Consider the following 21,381-nt stretch of genomic DNA (forward strand, 5'->3'; position numbering starts at 1 on the left):
TTCAAGTAGAGTCTCACTTGCCCAGGCTGGCTCTCACTCTGTATAGTCCCAGGGTGGTCTTATACTTATGGCGATCCTCCTACGTCTGCCTCCTGAGTGCTGGGATCAAAGGTGTTCGCCACTATATCTGGCTTCCAGGAGCTTTATAAACATTGCTATAACACATCTCAGCCATGTCAGGATAGGAGCCACATAGTGCATGTTCTCAAATGAAACTGGGTAACATGCAATGAGGGGGAAAGTAGGTAAAATAAATAAAAATAGACATATGAATGTATTTTTAAAATATTTTATTGAGAGGGAGAAAGAGGTATTTTTAATTGGATAACACTGATATGTCAAAACTGGGGGACTTCATCAAAAGTTGTGCTTTAGCCAGACATAGTGGTGTGTGCCTTTAGTCCCAGCACTTGGGAGGCAGAGGTAGAAGAATTGTCGTGAGTTCGAGGCCACCCTGAGACTACATAGTGAATTCCAGGCCAACCTAGTCTAGAGCAAGAAACTACCTTGGGGGCAGTGTGGGGGCGGGGGGAGTTGTGCTTAGTGAAAAGTTTAAAAACAAACAGAAAATAGTGAAATGGAAACAAAATGTAGAGTAGTTTCAAGTAACAACCAAGGTTGGTGCTTGGAGAAGATTGCACTGACTAGAAACTCCTGTTTGTATAAAATGTGTCAAACAGTTGATAAACCCCTGCTACCACAGTCAAGAAGGAAAGAGCTTTACCACTGTGAAGGGCGCTGCAGATCCCTGTATCAGACAGTGCAAGACAAGGCAGTTCAATGGGCTGGCAAAGGCAGGTGATGTGACAAGTTACTAGGAAGATACTTTTCCTCTAAGCCACTGCAGGAGCCCCTCAGTAGCTCCATCCTTATGAAGTCTTACCTGTAACCTTGTCTTGTCACAAAGCAGCTCTGAGCTCCCTGTTTCATTGACAAGTGCAGCCACATGTTTAAGCAACAATGGCAGTGGTTGATAGGCTGCCTCCTCACATGACAGTGATAAGGGCTCGCTCCCTATCTTGTTTCATGAGGCAGCATGGCCTTGACACCAGACTATAGGGAAAAGAAAGGCAAATTGGGGCTGGAGAGATGGTTTAGTGGTTAAGGTGGTTGCCTGTGAAGCCAAAGAACCAAGGTTTGATTCTCTACTACGCATGTAAGCCAGATGCTCATGGTGGTACAGGCATTGAGTATGCCTGCAGTGGCTAGAGGCCTTGGCATGCCCATTCTCTCTCCTGCTGTCTGTAGTAAATAAGTAAATTAAAATTTTTTTGAAAAGGGCTGGAGAGATGGGTTAGTGATTAAGCGCTTGCCTGTGAAGCCTAAGGACCCCAGTTCAAGGCTCGATTCCCCAGGACCACATTAGCCAGATGCACAAGGAGGCGCACACGTCTGGAGTTCGTTTGTAGTGGCTGGAGGTCCTGGCACGCCCATTCTCCCTCTCTCTATATCTGCCTCTTTCTCTCTCTGTCTGTCACTCTCAAAGAAATAATTTTATTAAAAACTTTTTGGGAGGCTGGAGAGATGGCTTAGCAGTTAAGCACTTGCCTGTGAAGCCTAAGGACCCTGGTTCGAGGCTCAATTCTCCAGGACCCACATTAGCCAGATGTACAAGGGGGCGCACACATCTGGAGTTCGTTTGCAGTGGCTAGAAGCCCTGGTGCGCCCATTCTCTCTCTCTCTCTCTGTGTCTCTTCCTCTCTCTGTCTGTCGCTGTCAAATAAATAAATAAAAATAAACAAAAAAAATTTTTTTGAAAAGGCAAATTGCAGTCCAGTGTGTCTTGTGAGCATCCAAGCCAACCAATCAAAGCTGGAACAGACTGGGCACAGTGACATCAAGTGATAATGTCACCCCAGAGTTAGTTGGGTTCAGACATGCAAAGTTGGTATATTTTAAGTCACTGAGACTCACTACAAGATGGAAAAATACTTTGCACAATTCACCTATTCATGATGAAGGGGACCTTTACCAAAATAGCAATAGAGAGGAAATTTCTTAATCTGATCAAAGAAACCTGTGGCAAATGACCATTTAAACTTGGTACAAAAAGCCAACTTGAGCTGTGGCAGGTGAGGATGGCCAGTACCTGTGGTAGTTTGAGTGCGAATGTATGTCCCCCGTAGCCTGAGGCTTTTTTTGTTTGTTTTTTTGAGGTAGGATCTTGCTCTAGCCCAGACTGACCTGGAACCCACTCTGTAGTCCCAGATTGACCTTGAACCCATGGTGATCCTCCCATCTCTACCTCCTGAGTGCTGGGAGTAAATGTGTATGCCACCACACCCAGCACTTTTTTCTTTTTTTTAACATAGTGAATTCCAGGTCAGCTTGGGCTAGAGTGAGACACTACCTTGAAACACCAAAATAAATAAATAAATAAATGGAAACTAATTGGTAGGGATTGGAGAGATGGCTCAGCAATAGATTCTTTCCTGTTCATACCTCACCACTCTCTCCTCCCATCTTTGACATTTGGTGTTCTTAAAATAAATGAAGTAACTTGGTGGATTACTAGAAGCTTAGCATTGTGTTTCAGTATTGATTTCTTTTTTTTTTAATTTTTATTAGCATTTTCCATGATTATAAAAAAAATCCCATGGTAATTCCCTCCCCTCCCCCCACTTTCCCCTTTGAGATTCCATTCTCCATCATATTACCTCCCAATCTCAATCATTGTACTAACATATATACACTATCAACCTATTAAGTACCCTCCTCCCTTCCTTTCTCTTCCCTTTATGTCTCCTTTTTAACTTACTGGTCTCTGCTACTAAGTATTTTCCTTCTCACGCAGAAGCCCAATCATCTGTAGCTAGGATCTACATGTGGTGCTTGGCTTTCTGGGCCTGGGTTACCTCACTTAGTATAATCCTTTCCAGGTCCATCCATTTTTCTGCAAATTTCTTTTTTTTTTTTTCATTTTTAAATTTTTATTAACATTGTCCATGATTATAAAAAAATATCCCATGGTAATTCCCTCCCTCCCCCCTGACACTTTCCCCTTTGAAATTCCATTCTCCATCATATTACCTCCCCATCTCAATCATTGTACTTACATATATACACTATCAACCTATTAAGTACCCTCCTCCCTTCCTTTCCCTTTATGTCTCCTTTTTAACTTACTGGCCTCTGCTACTAAGTATTTTCATTCTCACGCAGAAGCCCAATCATCTGTAGCTAGGATCCACATATGAGAGAGAACATGTGGTGCTTGGCTTTCTGAGCCTGGGTTACCTCACTTAGTATAATCCTTTCCAGGTCCATCCATTTTTCTGCAAATTTCATAACTTCATTTTTCTTTACTGCTGAGTAGAACTCTATTGTATAAATGTGCCACATCTTCATTATTCACTCATCAGTTGAGGGACATCTAGGCTGGTTCCATTTCCCAGCTATTATAAATTGAGTAGCAATAAACATACACCCAGCACTTTTGATTAACTGGGTAACTTGAGTCTCTAGCAGCCTGGCTGGTTGGGGGAGGGGGATGGATCTTGGAGTCCAGCCCTATGGTGTGTTTGAGGATGAATCATGACTTCCACCCCAAGATGTGAAAAGAGCAGTTTGAGGTGCTGGCTGTTCATGTTTGCTGCTTGCTAAGGCAGTCATTTCTCTGTACTTGGATCTATGGAAGTGAGCCAGCTCTTTCCACCATGATGGAATTTTCCCTGGAACCTAAGCCTGAAATAAACCCTTATTTCCCATAATTTGCTTCTGGTTGGATGTTTGTCCCCTGGGTTCTCAGTGTGAAGGCCAGCGTCCTGGGGCCAGACAAGAAAGTCAGATGTGAGACTGTCCCTGTCTGCTGGTGATGTGACCGTGTTCACCTGACAAGTCAAGCAGCTGGAAGACCCTGTGAGTGGAATGGCAAGGTTGCTGGCCACAAGGCTCAAGGAACCGGCCACCCTTCTCAATGCCAGAAACAAACACCAGAGTCACTCATAAATGCTGTTCACTAGGTACTCTTCAGTTCTATAGAAATCTAACCCAAGTTGCCTGGGACGGAAGACGCTGAAGGAGAACAAACAAGATCTAAGATGGTGGACCTGCGCCCTTGCTCACAAGTCCAGCCCCAGGGCTGTGAAGGTGTCCACTGGCTCTTCTCTCAATGGTGGAATCACAGTGGCTTCTGTGACCATGGGCATGCTTGCTCTGGAATGCATTTGAGCTTGTGAGGGATCAGGAATGGCAAAGCAAAGGTGATCGTGATCTACGTGTCACCAGATGGCAACTGATGTGAGCACTGAGGTCAAGACAGTGTCCCACTGGTGTGAAAGGTGTGACAAGAGGCACTGGTTCTGCAGTGAGACAGTGGAATGAGCGACACTGGTATCCTAAGTAAGAGGCCGCTGCATTTGGAATCTTACAACTTTGTAGAAATAGGTCGAGGGCCCATGTGTACTCAGAGTACAGTAAAGATGGGAGACTTGAAGAACTCTGCAGACGTGGGCTTAAGAAAAAGAGGGGTGACTTGAGGGCTGGAGAGAGCTTAGTGGTTAAGGTGCTTGCCTGTGAAGCCTAAGGACACATGTTCAACTCTCCAGATCCCACTTTAGCCAGATGCACAAAGGTGAGTCAAGTGCAAGGTCGCCCATGCCCACTAGGTGGCGCAAGTGTCTGGAGTTTGATTTCAGTGGTGGAGGCCCTAATGCACCAATTCTCTGTGCCTCTCTTGCTTGCTCTCCCTAAAAATAAAAATAAAAAATTTAAAAAGTGACTTGAGCTGTATTCACAGGACAGGAAAAGGTTGGCAAGTGTGTGTTGGAAGTGTCACACCTGGGACATGGAAGCAGGAGAATCAGGTGCTCACAGCTATCCTCAGCCACATAGTTCAAGGCTAGGCTGGGCTACATGAGACACTGTTAAAAGCAAAAACACAAAAGGAAGAAAAGAAGAGGGATATCCAGACACCGAAGTGGGAGAAAGGTACCATCTCACCCCACACGGTGCTTGCACCCATTTCACGGAGAATCCCCTGAGTGATGAGGATGAGGTTATGTGAACCCACAGAGGGGAGGAGATGCCAATTGTGGCCTCCCAGTTACTGAGACAAGGTGCTGCTGTCATTCACTCACTGCTGGAATTCTGCCCTCTTACAACCTAGCCAAAAGAAAAAGAAAAAGAAAAAAGCATAAGGTAGTGTAAGCAGATCTTCACATGGCCATTAAGAGTGACAAAGGTTACCTCACTGACACTGAAACCCCCATGACACCTCCTGAATTACTATGGGTAAGGGACCAGCCTGTGGAGGGAGGGAGGGAGGGATGTAAACAACTGTCCTCCCCATGGGGTGATGGGGTGTGGAGGACAGTGTGGTGCTTTCTGGGGGAGCATGGGTGAAAGAGGAACAGAAGTAGGTGGCATCTTTCATAAGCAGTCAGCCAGGGATGGAGGCCCAAGGACTAGAACCCACTTCCGATCGGTCATGGCTACAAAAAACGGCAGCTTCTTGCTTCTTCCCCTGCTTAACATGCCTGTGGGCTGCTCCTCCTCAGTCAGCCTCGTGAGTTCACTAGCTAGTCAGGCCTCTCCCTTACATACCTGAGCCTGATGACAGGCTCATGCTAATTGGATTGTTTAATTCATAAATGACATGGCACATGTGTGACTCTCTTGGTCCTTTTTCATTCTCCTGGTACCTGATGTTCCTGGTCCTTGTTTGGTAAGCTCTCCCCCTTTCCATCCTCCCTCTCTCTCTCTCTGCCCTCTTTTTCCTCTGCATCCTCACGTGTATAAATATCTCGTAATCTCTTCTCCCCCTTCTCAGCCTGGCTGGGAATGGTGAGGGTTTCTCCTTGTCCAGGCACTTTTCTGCCTTGTTTTGGGGTTCTTTCTTGCCTTCTTACAATCTCTCTTTAAGCTCTGAGCCTTTTATTATCCCTTAGTCCTCTCTGATCTTTGATATGAGGGAGGGGATCTTTTGACTTGGTCTCTCATGCATTGCTGTGTGTGTGTGTGTGTGTGTGTGTGTGTGTGTGTGTGTGTGTGTGTGTGTCCCTGCCCAGACATTTCCCTATGTGAAGGAGACGTTCTCTGTCCCACCCCTTCCCAGCCTGGCTGGGAAAAGAGATAGACTGAGAGACTTATACATGTGATGATCCTTTGTGCATCCTGCTTGTCTTCCTTCTGGATCCTAATTCTCCCTAAAATAAACCTCATAGTTCATAATTGACTCTTCTCAGAGTCTGTGTTTTCAATTCCTTGCTAACTTGGATAAGAATCCAAAAGTTGGAGTCCACAGACCTGAGATCCTATATCTTCATGAAACTTAATCACTCCCTAGTCCCAAAATCCTGCATCACAGGCACTAAGCTCCTCTGAAGTCTGCCCCCATGAGAATAACCCCCTAACTCTGTCACTGTCAGATGCCACTGCACCTCCTCTGAGAGGCTCAGCAGCAGAGAGGAGGACCAGGTGACTGCTGCTGGTGGACATGTGCAGTGTGGATTGAACACAGTTGCATAGGGTCCTGCTGCACTGTCTCAGCCATAGTCATTATTGGTTGGAGGAACTCCATGGGGGGCAAAGTGGCATGCCAGGAGGGGCCAGTGGGCCATGACTTAATCAGGGGAGTTCATTCTGTGGGAAGCCATGTCATGTTCTCTATGCTTTTGTCTTCAGTTACAAACACACCCAGAGGACAGAAACTGCCTGCCAGGAGACTTGCACTGTGGGGTGTTTCCAGTGACTTACTTTAGACAGATGGAGGAGGGTCCAGACAGGAGGTTGAGATATGGGAAGGGCAAAGAGTGGCATCTTCACGGGCAGTCTGCAAAACTGGTGGTAGAGAAGAAGAAACTCAGGTCTAAGTAGCATACGATGCAGGCACTGAGTAGAAAACCAACACACTGGGCCTTGGGTCCTTGGAGCTATAATCCCCAATCTATGAGATACTAGAGAGTGTCGCTTCTAAGCTGTTATGAGGAAGAACTACACCAGAAAAAGTCACCCAGCTAGTCCAAAAGAGGGCAAGGAAGGAAAGGGGTCACAGGATGGAGGGATTAGTACTGCCACCCCCGAAGGGACAATGGAAAGAACAAAAAAGTCTATGGGAGCTGGAGAGATGGCTCAGTGAGTGGTTTAGGTGCTTGCCTGCAAAGCCTAACAACCAGGGGTTGATTCCCCATTACCCATATAAAGCCAAATGCACAAAGTATCATATGCATCTGGCATTTGTTTGCAGTTGCTAGAGGCCCTGGTGCTCTCTCTCAATCTCTCTCTCTCTCTGTCTTTGCTTGCAAATCAATATAAAAAAAATTAAGTCAGTGGGAGAGGTGGAAGGCTCAGAGGAGAGCTGCTTCCTAGTCAGGGTCCAGGTAAGGAAGGAATGCCTTGAAGGTGACTGGGGTCTTTTTTCTCTTGGGCCCATTGCTACCCCAGCAAGTGGCCGCTGCGTGGATGTGCTAGGGCTGGAGAGCAAAACACGCAGGCTGCCATGAACTAGGAGCTGAACCTTCAAGAGCCACATCTGGATCTCAGGGGGAGCGGGGGACCCTTTAGCTGATGCATATTTGCCTCAGCCGCTGATGTCCAGCTCACAAGGCCAGGATCCCTGGTGTTCCCTGCTGCCTGGTGGGAACAAGCACCGCTTCTTCGGGGGGGGGGGAGGGAAGGACAAGAAGGATATGAGGTTACACCCAGGCACTTCTGTAAACGCAGCATCCGGCAGACAACCAGCAGCGATGGAACACAAACACAGACCCGCCGCAGTGGTAGACTGGAGACAACAGACCCACAGCCGCTCCAGATGTGGCGGTTTCCCCACTCTGGCTTAAAAATAGCTCCACTGGCACCGGTCAGGCCGTGTGCAGAATCTACACAATGAGTGGGGGACCTCTGAAGAGGACCAAGTGGTGACTCCACAGCTCAACAATAGAGTCACCAACATCACAAATTCCACTGTGGCAGCAGGTTCAGCTGTCAGAGGAGGGTGACTGGTGAATGGAAACCAAGTAGAAGACAATCGCTCAGATTGGAGCTGTTTTGCTCAACTCTCAAGGGAGAAATTGTCCCGTTCTCCCACGGACTTCTAGAAAAATAGCGATAGGAATTAGGAGTAAGGGAGTCCCCATTCTGTAGGTAGCTAGTCAGAGTTACAGGCCCAAAGGGAATAAACACATGCCTACATGTCCCATGAGAGCTGATGAGCCCAGAGATTTTATAATGCATTTCATTACTAGTGACATGGCCAGAGAAAAGTCCAGGACTGAAGTCCAAAAAGCCCTGATTCACCAAGATGTGTGCTGACCACCAGCCTCTGTTCTTTTTGTATTTCTTGGTTCTTTTTCTTTCCTTGTTAGAATTTTGGCTCTTCCCCTTCTTAGAATTGTTTGGTGGGAACCTACACACCTCTGCCTAACTTATAAACCTATCAAGAGCCCACATATACATTCACAGTGATCAACCCAATCTACCCTGTCCTGAGGCCTACGTTACATCCCTAAAGGCATAAGGACCCCCAATCCAAGTCACCAAGCAGGCCACCCACTTGTGGCCCCTCTCAATTTGAAAACATTCTGTTCTACTTATTTGATTGAATAAAATCTTGTTTAACTTGCCATTCTGCTATGTTTGCACCTGACAATTTGTTGTGAGTCTTGAAGGCCACTGGCTTGGGGAGTTTCAGTGACCACTGAGTTCCTGCCACTCTGACCCCTAAGTTAGCCCCTCCAGAGCCAAAAGAGGCTCTGTCTTTCTCAAGCCCTGCAACACTAAGACACAAGACACACACACACACACACACACACACACACACAATTTCTGACTTGAAGATCTGAGAAGGTCAGCAGAGAGAGAAAATTAGTGTTCTTACTCAGACACAGATAAAAAGTTCAATGCAAAATATTAGCAAACCAGCCAGGTATGGTGGCACACGCCTTTAATCCCAGCACTCAGGAGGCAGAGGTAGGAAGATTGCCGTGAGTTCGAGGCCACCCTGAGACTCCGTAGTGAATTCCAGGTCAGCCTGAGCTAGAGTGAGACCCTACCTCAAAAAAAACAAAACAAAAAAATTAGCAAACCAAATCCTGTGAAGACAACGCCAGGTGCTCATTGGTTGCTCTGTGGATTTTGTATGGCATATTTTGGCTGAGCTCCTAACTCCTTATAGTGCCTCACAGTGATGGACAGACACAGTGACTGTTCAGTTAGATGAGAGAGAGGGACACTGGGCTGGATGATCCTTGAAGGGGAGAGCTTTATTGGGTGAGTTAGTAGTGCCATGGATAGGCAATGTGGTGGGAATACTGGAGGAGAGTTCACCAGCACCCATGGGACAGTGGAGGGAATGTGTGACATGAGGTAGCAAAGTAAGGCACCTGTGAGCGTCATCACTCTGTCTCTGAGTAGGGGTGTCATCAATGTGTTACTGTGTATCCCAGGTTTTGTGAGGGGTTACATGTAGCCACTGGCTGCTTAGGGCCCAGTCACCTGGAAAGACTGTTCAGCTCTTTGTGACAAGTACAGTCATAGCAGGTTGCCTGTTGGCAGCTGTGAGGGTAGAAAGAGGCAGCTGGAGGTTGGCAAAGCTTTAGCAGTGCCTATGGCCTAACAATGACCCAGGCCCTCTAGAGGGTCATCATGGCCAAACAGTCTCCAATGTATGAGTGCCCCTTGGTTTGACCTGAGATGTTACTCGGTGTCAAAACACAGTAACAGGTCACAGGTGATGGATCATAAAACCATTACAGCAGAAACAGCTAGACAGCTTTTTCTCTTCTTTTTTTTTTGATTTTCAAGGAGGTAGGGTCTTACTCTGGCCCAGGTGCTGGAATTCACTGTGTAGTCTCAGGTGGCCTCCAGCTCACAGCAATCCTCCTACTTTGCCTCCTAAGCACTGAGATTAAAGGCAGGTGCCACCATGCTGGGCTCCAGAAGCAGTTTTTAATAAAATTCAGCATCCATTTAAAAGAGTAGAAAGGGGCTGGAGAGATGGCTTAGTGGTTAAGCACTTGCCTGTGAAGCCTAAGGATGCCGGTTCAAGGCTCAATTCCCCAGGACCCACATTAGCCAGATGCACAAGGGGGCGCACGCGTCTGGAGTTCGTTTGCAGTGGCTGGAGGCTCTGGCGCGCCCATTCTCTCTCTCTCTCTCTCCCTCCCTCTTTCTCTGTCTGTCACTCTCAAATAAGTAAATAAATAATAATAAATATTTTTAAAGAGTAGAAAGAAAATGCCAGACAGTCTAGAAACAAACATAACTGCCTTCCCTTGATCAAGGCTCTCCAGAAAAACCCGGAGCCCTCAATACACATACCTCTCCCCTGAGGTAAAAACAAACAAATAACAACAACAAACAAAAACAGGCTGGATGCCCTGTCTCACCTTTGTTCAGGTGTGTATAGGAAGAAAAAATAAAGTGGTGGTTGTTTGAATCAGATGTTCCCCATAAACTCATGTGTTCTGAATGTTTGGTCCCTACCTGGTGGCAATTTGGCAGGTGGAGCCTTGCTGGGGTAGATGTGTTGTTGGGGATGGGCTTTGGGGTGTTACAGCCAGCTCCCCATTGCCAGAGCTCAGCTCATTCTCCTGCTATTTTCCACCTGCTATGGCAGAGGTGATGTCCACCCTCTGCTCATGCCATGCTTTCCCCTGCCATCATGAAGCCTCCCCCCGAGACTGTAAGCCAAATAAATCTTTATCTCCAATCAGCTGCTTTTGATGAGGAGAGGGGAACTACAACAAAACTGGAAGCCCCAGTCTTGGAAGGGAAGAGGGAACTCATTTTCAGGTGATCTAGAAAATACTATGATAATGCCCAAAGATAAATTATTGGAGACATTATTAAGAGACCTGAGCAAGTTTTGGGACTCCAGATCAATGTGTATAATGTTACTGCATTCCCATCTGCCATCACTAAATATTTAAAATGAATCTCCAGGTCTAGAGAGATTTCTCAGTGGTTAAGGCACTTGCCTGCAAAGCCCAATGACCCAGGTGATTCCTCAGTATCCATATAAACCCAGATGCACAAAGTGGTGTATGCATCTGGGGTTTGTTTGCAGGGGCTAGAAGCCCTGGCGTGCCCAGATTCTTTCTCTTTCCCTCTTTCTCTCTCTCTCTCCTTGGAAATAGAAATAAAATAAAATAAAAAATATAAAAAAAAAACAAATAAATCCCCCAAAACCCTCACTAAAATAGCCTTTTCTGGGTGTGGTGGTACACACTTATCCCAGCCCTTGGAGACTGAGGCAAGAGGATTGTGTTTGAGGTCTGCCTGAGCTATATAGTGAGACTATAATACAAACATAGCATAGTCTTAAACTATACACAAAACGACAAGAGACGAATGCAATTGAAGGTACATAAGTTACTTGTAGAAAAGTTGTGAAGTTACTAAGAGGTGACCTAAACATAAACCCCCAGAGCACAGGATCATAGACAAAAACGGGTCCTTCTTCAGTCAAGAGGAGCTCTGAGACCCCACCCTTGGATGCACCCTCCAATCCCTCACATCCCACAGTTAGATAACACAAGCCTTTGCCAACTCTGATCTGTCTTCACATCCCGGGCTGTCCATGTGTGGGAAGTTTCCCTTTCCCTTGCCTTGATTTTGTTCCACCGCCCTCTATCCCACCCACCGTTCTCCCTGTGAATCAATCAGAAAAGAAGGGCCACAGCCTCTCCCTTGCTTGCCTCACAATCCATTCTGCCTCTTTGTTTTTTAGAAGGTTTTCTCTTTGAGGCAAACCCAATGGACTGGAGTTTTTTTTTTCTTTTTTTTTTTAAACAAAAAAATATTTTATTTATTTGAGAGAGAGAGAGATTAAGAGGCAGATAGAGAGAATGGCTGCACCAGGACCTTTAGCCACTGTAAGTGAACTCCAGACACATGTGCCACCTTGTGTATCTGGCTTACATGGGTCCTGAGGAATCAAACCTGGGTCCTTTGGCTTCACAGGCAAATGCCTTAACCACTAAGCCATCTCTCCAGCCCTTGGCCTTTTCTTTTTAATGTGAGAGGATGAGATCAAGAGAAAGAGCAAGAGAGAGAGAGAGAATTGAAATGCCAGGGCCTCTAGCCACTGCAATCGAACTTCAGACATATGTGCCACCTTGTGCACATCTTGTGCAAATGTGCAGTCTTGCACGCTATATCACCTTATGTGTCTGGCTTATGTAGGACCTGGAGAGTTGAACACAGGTCCTTACGCTTCTCAGGCAAGCACCTTAACCATAAGCAATCTCTCCATTCTGCCTCTCTCTACATCCAGAGTGGCTATCCATCCACTGCTCCCTCTAGCATGTAGCAGGCAGGGGATTTCACAGGAAGGGGGAGAGCGGACCTATGGGCTGTGGCTGAGCATGATAGATATCAGTCAACTCGGCTGATGGGAATGGGGAGGGCACAGTGCTGGGGACCCAGCTCTGAGAAGCCCGCCAGCAGCCCAGTGGGGCCGTAGCAGCACCTACCTCCATCTCTGGTTCCCAGGAGCCAGACCAGACTGTCACTGTATCTGACACCCAGGAGGACTTGCGTGGATGATGGATGGTTGCAGCGTGTCGCCGTCGTGCTTTATCTGAGGCCATCACGTCCAGCAGCCAAGACATGATGGATGGGTTCTGATAGCAGTCGCCAAAGCAAACAAGCCGAGACCACTGGTGCCCAGGAGGAAGACGACAGGGGACCGCGAGTCTACAGACGCTGAAGGGCAGGGAGGAAAGCTGTCCCCACTTCAAACATGACAAACCCAGAGTCGCAAGGCCTGAGTGCCCGGGAGCCGGAGCTGAAGTCTGTAGGCCAGAGCATCCCGCAGCAAACTGTGCACCCAATAAAGTTGGGAGCGTTTCCTGTCGTTCGTTAGTCCCCAGACCACCCCCCGGGGGAGACACTGTGGCAGGCTGTGACTGTCAGGCTTGTTGTCTCCTGTTGACGCCAGGCTCCTTCAGGTCACTGCTCATCCATCCTGCAGCAGGGACTTCGGCGCAGCCGCACCTCCAAGTCTCTTTCCCCTGCTCTGAGGGTGGGGTCCTTAGGCACTCCCTGTGGTGCTCAGCAATCATGTGAGTGGGTGCTGTTGTAGCTCCTCACTCAGATAACATCTAAGGTCCCAGCAACAGTTGAGACCAAGATGCAAAACATAAAAGTGGATAAAAACAGTCTTGCCAAGAGCAGCTGTAGCTAGTAGGTAAACAGAGCCACACACTTAGAGAAGGGTTCAGAGAAGAAGAAAGGGCCCAAGGCGCAGAGGAGAGGCCAAGGACTGTCTCACAGCCCCAGGCTACGTGATGGTCTGTTTATTGCTGCTCTGACAGCAATCACCTCCTGCTTGGGGCTCATTCTCTCCCTGTGGCTGGCTGGCGGTGCCATTGGGAAACATGCCTGCCTTGGGCCTTATTGCCTTGGCTGAGCCTTGTCCTGGCCTACACTTCCGATACTGAGGCCCTCATCCTCTCAAGCCTCAGATCTGTGCCTCCTTTAATCATCTGCTAAGTACTACTGGTTGTCAGCTCTGTGTGCCCAGAAAAGAAGCTGCCTGGCTTGGGCCTTCCCACCACCCACTGTGCTTCTAGAATCTGGGACTTCCATGATTAGAAGAGCAGGATCTTTATTGATCAGAGCAGGGACAAGCTATCAACGCCCTCTTGGCAAGCTGCTGGAAGGGAGTGGGGAAGGGAAAGCAAGAGATAGAGACAAAAATATAGGGCGAGGGCTGGAGAGATGGCTTAGCGGTTAAGCGCTTGCCTGTGAAGCCTAAGGACTCCGGTTCAAGGCTCGGTTCCCCAGGACCCACGTTAGCCAGATGCACAAGGGGGCGCACGCGTCTGGAGTTCTTTGCAGAGGCTGGAAGCCCTGGCATGCCCATTCTCTCTCTCTCCCTCTATCTGTCTTTCTCTCTGTGTCTGTCGCTCTCAAATAAATAAATAAATAATTTTAAAAAATTTATTAAAAAATATATATATAGGGCGAAACAGATAGAAACAGAGGCATGGAGATATGTAGACAGACAGAGACAGACATAAAAATACTTATAGGAGGCTGAAGAGATGGCTCAATAGTTTAGGCCCTTCCTTGGAAAGCCTAAAGGCCTGGGTTCAATTCCCCTGTGCCCATAGAAGGCCAGATGCATAGAGTAGCACATGCATCTGGCGTTCATTTGCAGTGGCAGAAGGTTCTGGCATGCCCATTCTCTCTTTTTCTGTCTCTTTCTGCTTTCAAATAAATAAAGATTTAAAAAATAGTTACAGAGGCATACATAGAGAGGCATAGCATTCATTTCTTGCTGCTGTGTGTATAGTTTAAGACTACACATAGGGAAGGATATATAGATAGATATCTACAAAGATAGGTGTAGAAATAAGACAGAGTCAGAGTCAGAGGGCTACAGACAAAGGACCACCTGGCTCGTCCTCTAGGCAGGTAACTGACAGAGTTGGGAATGCTCATGGCCAGAGATTCCTCTGGGAATTACATAAGCCCTCTGGACCAACAATTTTGTCATTCAGGAGACACGTGCCCACAGATGTCCTCCCCTCCTGGCCCTGTCTTGTCTGCAGGCATGGCTTCCTGTCACAGGAGAGTTTTGCCATGGAGAGGACACATGTCTTCACCCCAAATAGGGCTCAGACGGCAGAGCAAAGTACGATTCCACCAATACCAGTTTGATGAATCAGTGAGTTTATTGGGGTCGCTTACTGATCATGGAGAGGGGTCATTTATAGGAACATGGAGCCCCCCAAACAGCCACTTTGATGGGGCTCCCTGTGTCAAGATTACTCCTTGGGTGCTCCTCCCTCAGTCTCAGAGTAAGAGCTTATTTACAGAGCATGGAGACTCCAAAGAAACCACTTTGATGGAGCACTTCTTCCTAGATCTTTTATCCTCTGTGTGCCCTGTCTCACCCTCCAGTCATGAGACTTCGTGTGTTGTTGTTTATAGCTAGTGCTGGGGCACCTGAATCTCAGGTGGGGGTCCAAAAGAAGACCCTCCCCACACTTTATTTATTTGTTTTAGTTCATTTATTTATTTACTTGAAAGCAATAGACAGACAGAGAAAGAGGCAGAGAGAGAGAGAGAGAATGGGCACGCCAGGATCTCCAGCCACTGAAAACAAACTTCAAACACCCCCTTGTGCATCTGGCTAACGTGGGTCCTGGGGAATCAAGCCTTGAACCGGGGTCCTTAGGCTTCACAGGCAAGTGCTTAACCACTAAGCCATCTCTCCAGCCCCCTCCCCACACTTTAATGAGTTGTCCCAGCTGCTCTTGTTGTTGTTGTTTTTTAATACTTTTATTTATTTATTTGAGAGAGAAGGAGGGAAAGAGAGAGAGAGGTGGGGGTAATGGGCACACCTGGACCTCCAGCCACTGCAAAAGAACTCCCAGATGCATGTGCCAAGGACATGGAGAATTGAACCTATGCCTTGCAGGCAAGTGCCTTAACCACTGAGCCACCGCTCCAGTCCCCCAGCTGCTCTTGATAAATCTGGCAATGGTTGTTTCATACTTTCCATGAGGAGAGATTTTGCCACAAAACAACACCCCCAGCGCTCATGTTGAAGATTTTCTAAGATGCCGAAACAGATTGACTTAAACGCAGATGTCTGGCCTGTAAGAGACCGTTTTCATGGCAGCATCATCTACCAGCATTGATTTCAGACGCAAAAGGAAAATGCTTTCAGCTCCAGCTTCACATTGGAAATTCCCCTTGGCCGAAACACTCATCCTGGGGAAAAGCCATGGCACCCACCGAGAGGGCGCTCCCGTCCATCCTTGTGCAGAGGAAGCCTTGGCGGTGGGCAAGTCCTTGTAAGCCGCCCTAGGCACTGCCTGCTGGAGCGTGAGAGCGCATTGGATGTTGGTGGCTGGGGTTTAGGGTGGCCCCAGACACAGCTCTTCCTGAGTGTCCCAAGTATGTTGGGGCTGTGTCCAGAGCGGTGACAGCTCCTCCTCAGGTCCTACCCTGGCTAACAGAGTTCCTCCTGGAACTCAGGTGACCCCAATTCTGGCTGCTCTGCCCAAAGGCAAACAGACATAGCCAGAAACCCACTGTGGTTCTTGGAGGCCTGGGGTGTTGGCAGACGTTTCTGTCACCCCTGGCTCAGAACTGGGAATTGTGCCGTATGTTCTGTGCACTGCTTCCTGAAAGCCTGACTGTGGACTCTTAAAAGAAGTGCTTGGGCTGGAGCAACAGCTTAGAGGTTAAGGCTCTTGCCTGTGAAGCCTAAGGACCCAGGTTTGGTTCCCCAGTATCACATAAGATGCACAAGGTGGTGCATGTGTGGGGAATTCATTTCCTGGTGGCCCTGGCACACCTATTTCCACCCCACATCTGCCCCCCTCTAATAAATAAAAATTTAAAAATTACTTTTTAGAAAGAACCCCCCCCCCAAAAAAAATAGGGCTGGAGAGATGGCTTAGCAGTTAATGCACTTGCCTGAAAAGCCAAAGGACCCAGATTCAATTCCTCAGGACCCACATAAGCCAGGTGTACAAGGTGACACATGCATCAGTAGTTCGTTTGCAGTAGCTAGAGGCCCTGGCATGCCCATGCACTCTCTCTCTCTCTCTCTCTCTCTCTCAAATAAATAAAGGAAAATAAAATATAAAAAAGGGACCAAGCCGGACGTGGTGGCACACGCCTTTAATTCTAGCACTCGGGAGGCAGAGGTAGGAGGATCACTATGAGTTCGAGTCCACCCTGAGGCTACATAGTGAATTCCAGGTCAGCCTGGGCTAGAGTGAGACCTTACCTCAAAACAAACGAACAAATAAAAAAAAAAAACAAGTGGTTAAGGCTAGAGTGGTGGTGCATGCCTTTAATCCCAGCACTTGGAAGGCAGAAATAGAAGGATCACTGCGAGTTTGAGGTCAGCCTGAGACTACATAGTGAATTCCAGGTCAGCTGAGCTAGAACAAGACTTGACCTTAAAAAAAGTAATTAAAGAAAAAAAAAAAAAACAGGTGCTCATTAAAACCACCACATTCTTTTTTTAAAAAAGTATTTTTTTATTTATTTGACAGAGAGAAAGAGGGAGGAAGAGAGAGAGAGAGAATGGGTGCTCCAGGGCCTCTAGCCACTGCACACGAACTCCAGATGCATGTGCCCCCTTGTGCATCTGGCTAACATGGGTCCTGGAGAGCCAAACCGGGATCCTTTGGTTTTACAGATAAACGCCTCAACCGCTAAGCCATCTCTCCAGCCCAACGAGGTTAGAGAACGTGTGCATTCTGCTATCCCCAGTGCCACCGCCTCCAATTCCATGTGCTGCCTCATCTCACACAGATTGCCTAGCTGTAGTGTGCTGTAGCAAGCTGACTAGAAAGGGTTAACTCTCCAATGGATGCTCGGCTCCTGCCATTTGGCTGAAGTGGTTTTGCACATGGTCTGGTCTCAATGTGCCCAAGAAGGCCGTGAGGCTTGAGAGGAAAATTACTTACATAATATTCCATTTCTTTCTGACTCTCACCACCACCGCCACCCCCTTCCACCCTGTTGCAACATCTGGGAGCAGATGCCAGGAAATTCTGAGGCTGCTGCTAGACCCCGGGTGAGGGTGTTCAGAGGCGAGCCCCTCCTCACCTGTGTGGGCCCGTGGCCTCTAACAAGCGCCAGTTTCCGAAGGTTTCATTCTCTCTGCGACAGGCATGCATGATGAGGAAGGAGCTTGTATAGAGGCCACTTGGGTCGTCAACAGGGCCTACCTCCCGACTGCTCAGAGGTGGATGACCATATACTTCACATCCTGGTTGCAGAAAGGACTCCCTTCCATGGAGGCCTTGCGCCTGGCACAGGAGCTCCTGGTTTTGGCTGATCAGCGCACATGCCGTTCTTCTCGATGTCCCCTGCCACAAGGCTGCCTCCCTGTGGCACAACCCCTGGTTGCATGCACGTCCCGTGGAGACAGTTCAAATGAACCAGGTGACTTCTGCAGAAGGATGGTACAGGCTGGGATCGTAGCTAGTGGGGATCGTAGACATGAGACATCACCCTGCAGAGCCAGGTGGACATACATTTTTCAGTTCAGCAAGGAGCCAAACTGGGGTCAGGATGGGTCTAACCTCGGGACCCGGGGCCTTGCCTGCCTTAGAGGCCACTTTCTGCAGGATTTGCTGTATGGGGGAGGGGGGAGTACCCTAGCCCAAGCCCACTTTCTTCTGCCCAGTATTGGCAAGGGCTAGGAGGCAGTTCTTGATGGGAGTATAAGTCACCTGCAGCTGCTGGCTTGGACCTGGCTTCCTTCTCTGTCCCACAACACTCTCGTCCTCCCGTCCCTGGCCCAGATGTGGCTGCAGTATGTTGAGAGAACCTGCTAGGTTCCCTCAACAGTGATGTGGGCACATATATGGCTGGGTCGAGGGGTGTGTCATGGGCCATCTCTTCTAACAAGTGCTCATATTTTGGCTATGGATATGGCTCCCAGTAGATTCCCCTATCCATGGACTGACACGCCCAGCGAGACACAGGGGTAATGCCAACCAGAACCCTGGCTGTGGCAGAGAGCAGCTGCATGCCATTCAACCTCAGCCAGGGCTTCTGGGTGTAGCTTTGATCTTCATCTGTACGGAAGCGCCAAGACCCCTGAGACCCCCAACTTCTGGATGACCCAAGTCTGGACCAGTGCCTAATTTCTTCAATAGGTTCCGGGGGTCTAGGCCCAGCTGGGTTGAAGGATGTCAAGAGGATGGACCCTGGATTTGATGGTGAGCACATCCCCTGTTCAATGGGACAAACCACTTCACAGACTGGCAAGAGCTGACCGTCTGCCAGAAAAATCAACCCCCTGTCTGCCCTGAAGTTGGAACCTTCCAGTCCAGCTTCCTGCTGCTTTAAGCAACTGAAGAAAAACCATCAACCTACCTGTCTCTGCAGGCGATTTCTTCCTCCCCACTAACTACTAGAGCCCTTTGACCAACTGAGCCTCAGAGAAGGGGCGTGGGCCCTGCACCAATAGCCTGGCGGGCTTCTAAGCCCCAAGAGCTACCGCTGTCCCCAAGTGGTGGTGGGAAGTCTGTCAGTTCTGGGTTAGCTCCTTGTAGGAAGTGGGCCCAGAGCCCCTGCCCAACACCTGCCTGCCCAGCAGTGACATTTGGCCCAGATCCCACCTGAGATTGCCCCATTACTGTGCCCTTTCCCTGCCTGGGTGGCCAGGCTGTGGGCTGAGGGCCCCGCAGAGCCTGGTCCTCTGGCCACCCTGTGAGGACCTCCTGGTGTGAGCACACAGGCCCGCTGGCTCCTGCCCAGGCCGAGTGGGTGCAGGGTCTCTGCTGGTCTCGGGCTCCTCATCCCCAGGGAGGTTGTGCATGCTTGATGAACTTCATGCTGGGGGCGGCAGCCTGGGAGGCCGGGAAGCTCCAGGAGTCCCCAAGGGCACCCAGCTCTTGCCCCCTCCTCCTCTTCCTCTCTGTCTCCATTTTTGTTTGTTTTTAACCAATGATCTCAGAGTGGTGGGCGTGGGTGTACATGAGAACCCAGTTCTGTTCTTTATGAGAGCTTATCTGGAGCTCTCTGTGGTTGTTTATTCCCATGGTCCTCTGGAGTCAGGCCCACAGACCACTGTGCCCTCCTACCCTCAGCCTGAGCCAGAGCCAGTAGAAGCCCTGGGTACCCTGGTTGCCCACAGCATGATTTGAGCCAGGAAATTCATGCCGTCATCCAGGCTCCTGTCCAGCCTACTGGCCATCCCAACAGGGCCCCAGAGGAAAGGCCTCACTGATAGCAACCTGATTATCAAGCTCCTCCCACCCCATCTCTATGTCTTGACAAGTGATTCTGAAGCTGGGCTCTCCCACGGTTTCACAGGCCATCCCTCCGATGGACCTGGCTGGCATGTCCTCAGCCTCCCTGAAGGAGGCGAGGAATAAAGGTCTTGTCCTGCATCCTCAGGTAGACGAAGCTTAGCCCGTCACTGGCAAATGCAACACTGGACCGAGTTGCGCCAGTGGTCCCCTGTGGGCCTGCAGCCCCTCTCCTCTCTCCTGATCGGTACCTGGTGGGAGGCATTAAAGGTTGTGGACACTTCCTTCAAGCTCCTGACTTGCCTCTTTTCTCTCCATCTGAGCCATGATGTCACCACCATTCCAAGGCTGGGACCTCCTCCTGTGCTGTCCACCTGCTGTCCCAGTCCTTCATACCTCACGTACCTTCCAGACTGGATCAGTGGCAGACAGAGCTGGAGGTGAGTCCTTGTAGACAGTCATGTCTACTGTTACCCACCCTTGAGTATCCACCAGGACCCACACTGCCTGCTCTTCCCTCCTCAGACATCACATTACTCCTGTTGGGTGTAAACCATCCTTGCCCAGGGCCCTCAAGTCCCTGACCCTTGGAGCAGCCACCTCCAGCCTGTGGTGTATGTGGAGGGTCATGGCCTGCTGGAGGCTTGGACAAAGTAGGAAATGGGAATGGAAAAGCCTCAAAGCTCAACAGTGAGGCAGGATTCAGTGATGATGGGGTAAAATGGGGCTGGGGTGGCCTTCATTCCCTGCCTCCCTGTGGTGGTTAGGGACGAAGGGCAGTGGCTGGGATTCACAGGCTGGAGCTGAGGAGGCAAGCGAAGGTAGAATCCAGTCAGGAGGGCTCTTGGCCTCTGTCTGAGAGTGGCCCACATGTCCTGATTTCTGGGGTCACAGTTGAGCCCCCATCTCTCCATCCCCTGCCCTTTCTTCCTGAAGGCCAGTGCTGCTTTCTGCTGGTGAGGTCTGCCGTGGGGGTGAGGAAGGGGCAGGGAGGACCAGGCCCAAATCTGAGCAGTTAAATGAGCTGCAGACGGCTGTGCCTCACAGGTGTACCGAGCTCTCTCTGCCCCAGTAAGAGCAGAGCCCACTTGGGGCCTCCTCCCCACAGGATTCAAGAGCAGAGCATCCACAAGATGAATAACACATTTCTGTGTGTCTGTGAGGAGGTATCCAGAGAGAGAGAGAGAAGTAATTAAGGGAGTTGGGAGATTTACCTTGAGGGACTGGATGAAATAAAATCCCAGAATTTGGAAGGTCGAGGCAGGAGGAGCAAAGAGTTCAAGGCTGTCTTTGGCTATACAGTTCTAGTCCAGCCTGGGCCACTTAAGACATTGATTCAAAAGGAGGTGCATGGGCTGGGGAGATCGCTTAGTGGTTAAGGCACTTGTCTGCGGAGTCTAAGGACCCATGTTTGAGTCTCCAGATCCCATATAAGCCAGCTGCCCAAGATAATGCATGTGCACAAGGTGGCGCATGTGTCTGGAGTTTGATTTCAGTGGCTGGAGGCCCTGGCTCACCGATTCTTTCTCTCTCTTATATAATTAATTAATTTAAAAATATTCAAAAGGTGGGATGTGGGCTGGAGAGATGGCTCAGCAGTTAAGGCTCCTGACTGCAAAGTCTACTGACCCTCGTTGGATTCCATAGTACCCGTGTAAAGCCAGATACACTGAGTGGTACATACATCTGGGGTTCGTTTGCA

The sequence above is a fragment of the Jaculus jaculus genome, chromosome 1, assembly GCF_020740685.1.
Source record: "Jaculus jaculus isolate mJacJac1 chromosome 1, mJacJac1.mat.Y.cur, whole genome shotgun sequence".
Lineage (NCBI taxonomy): Eukaryota > Metazoa > Chordata > Mammalia > Rodentia > Dipodidae > Jaculus > Jaculus jaculus.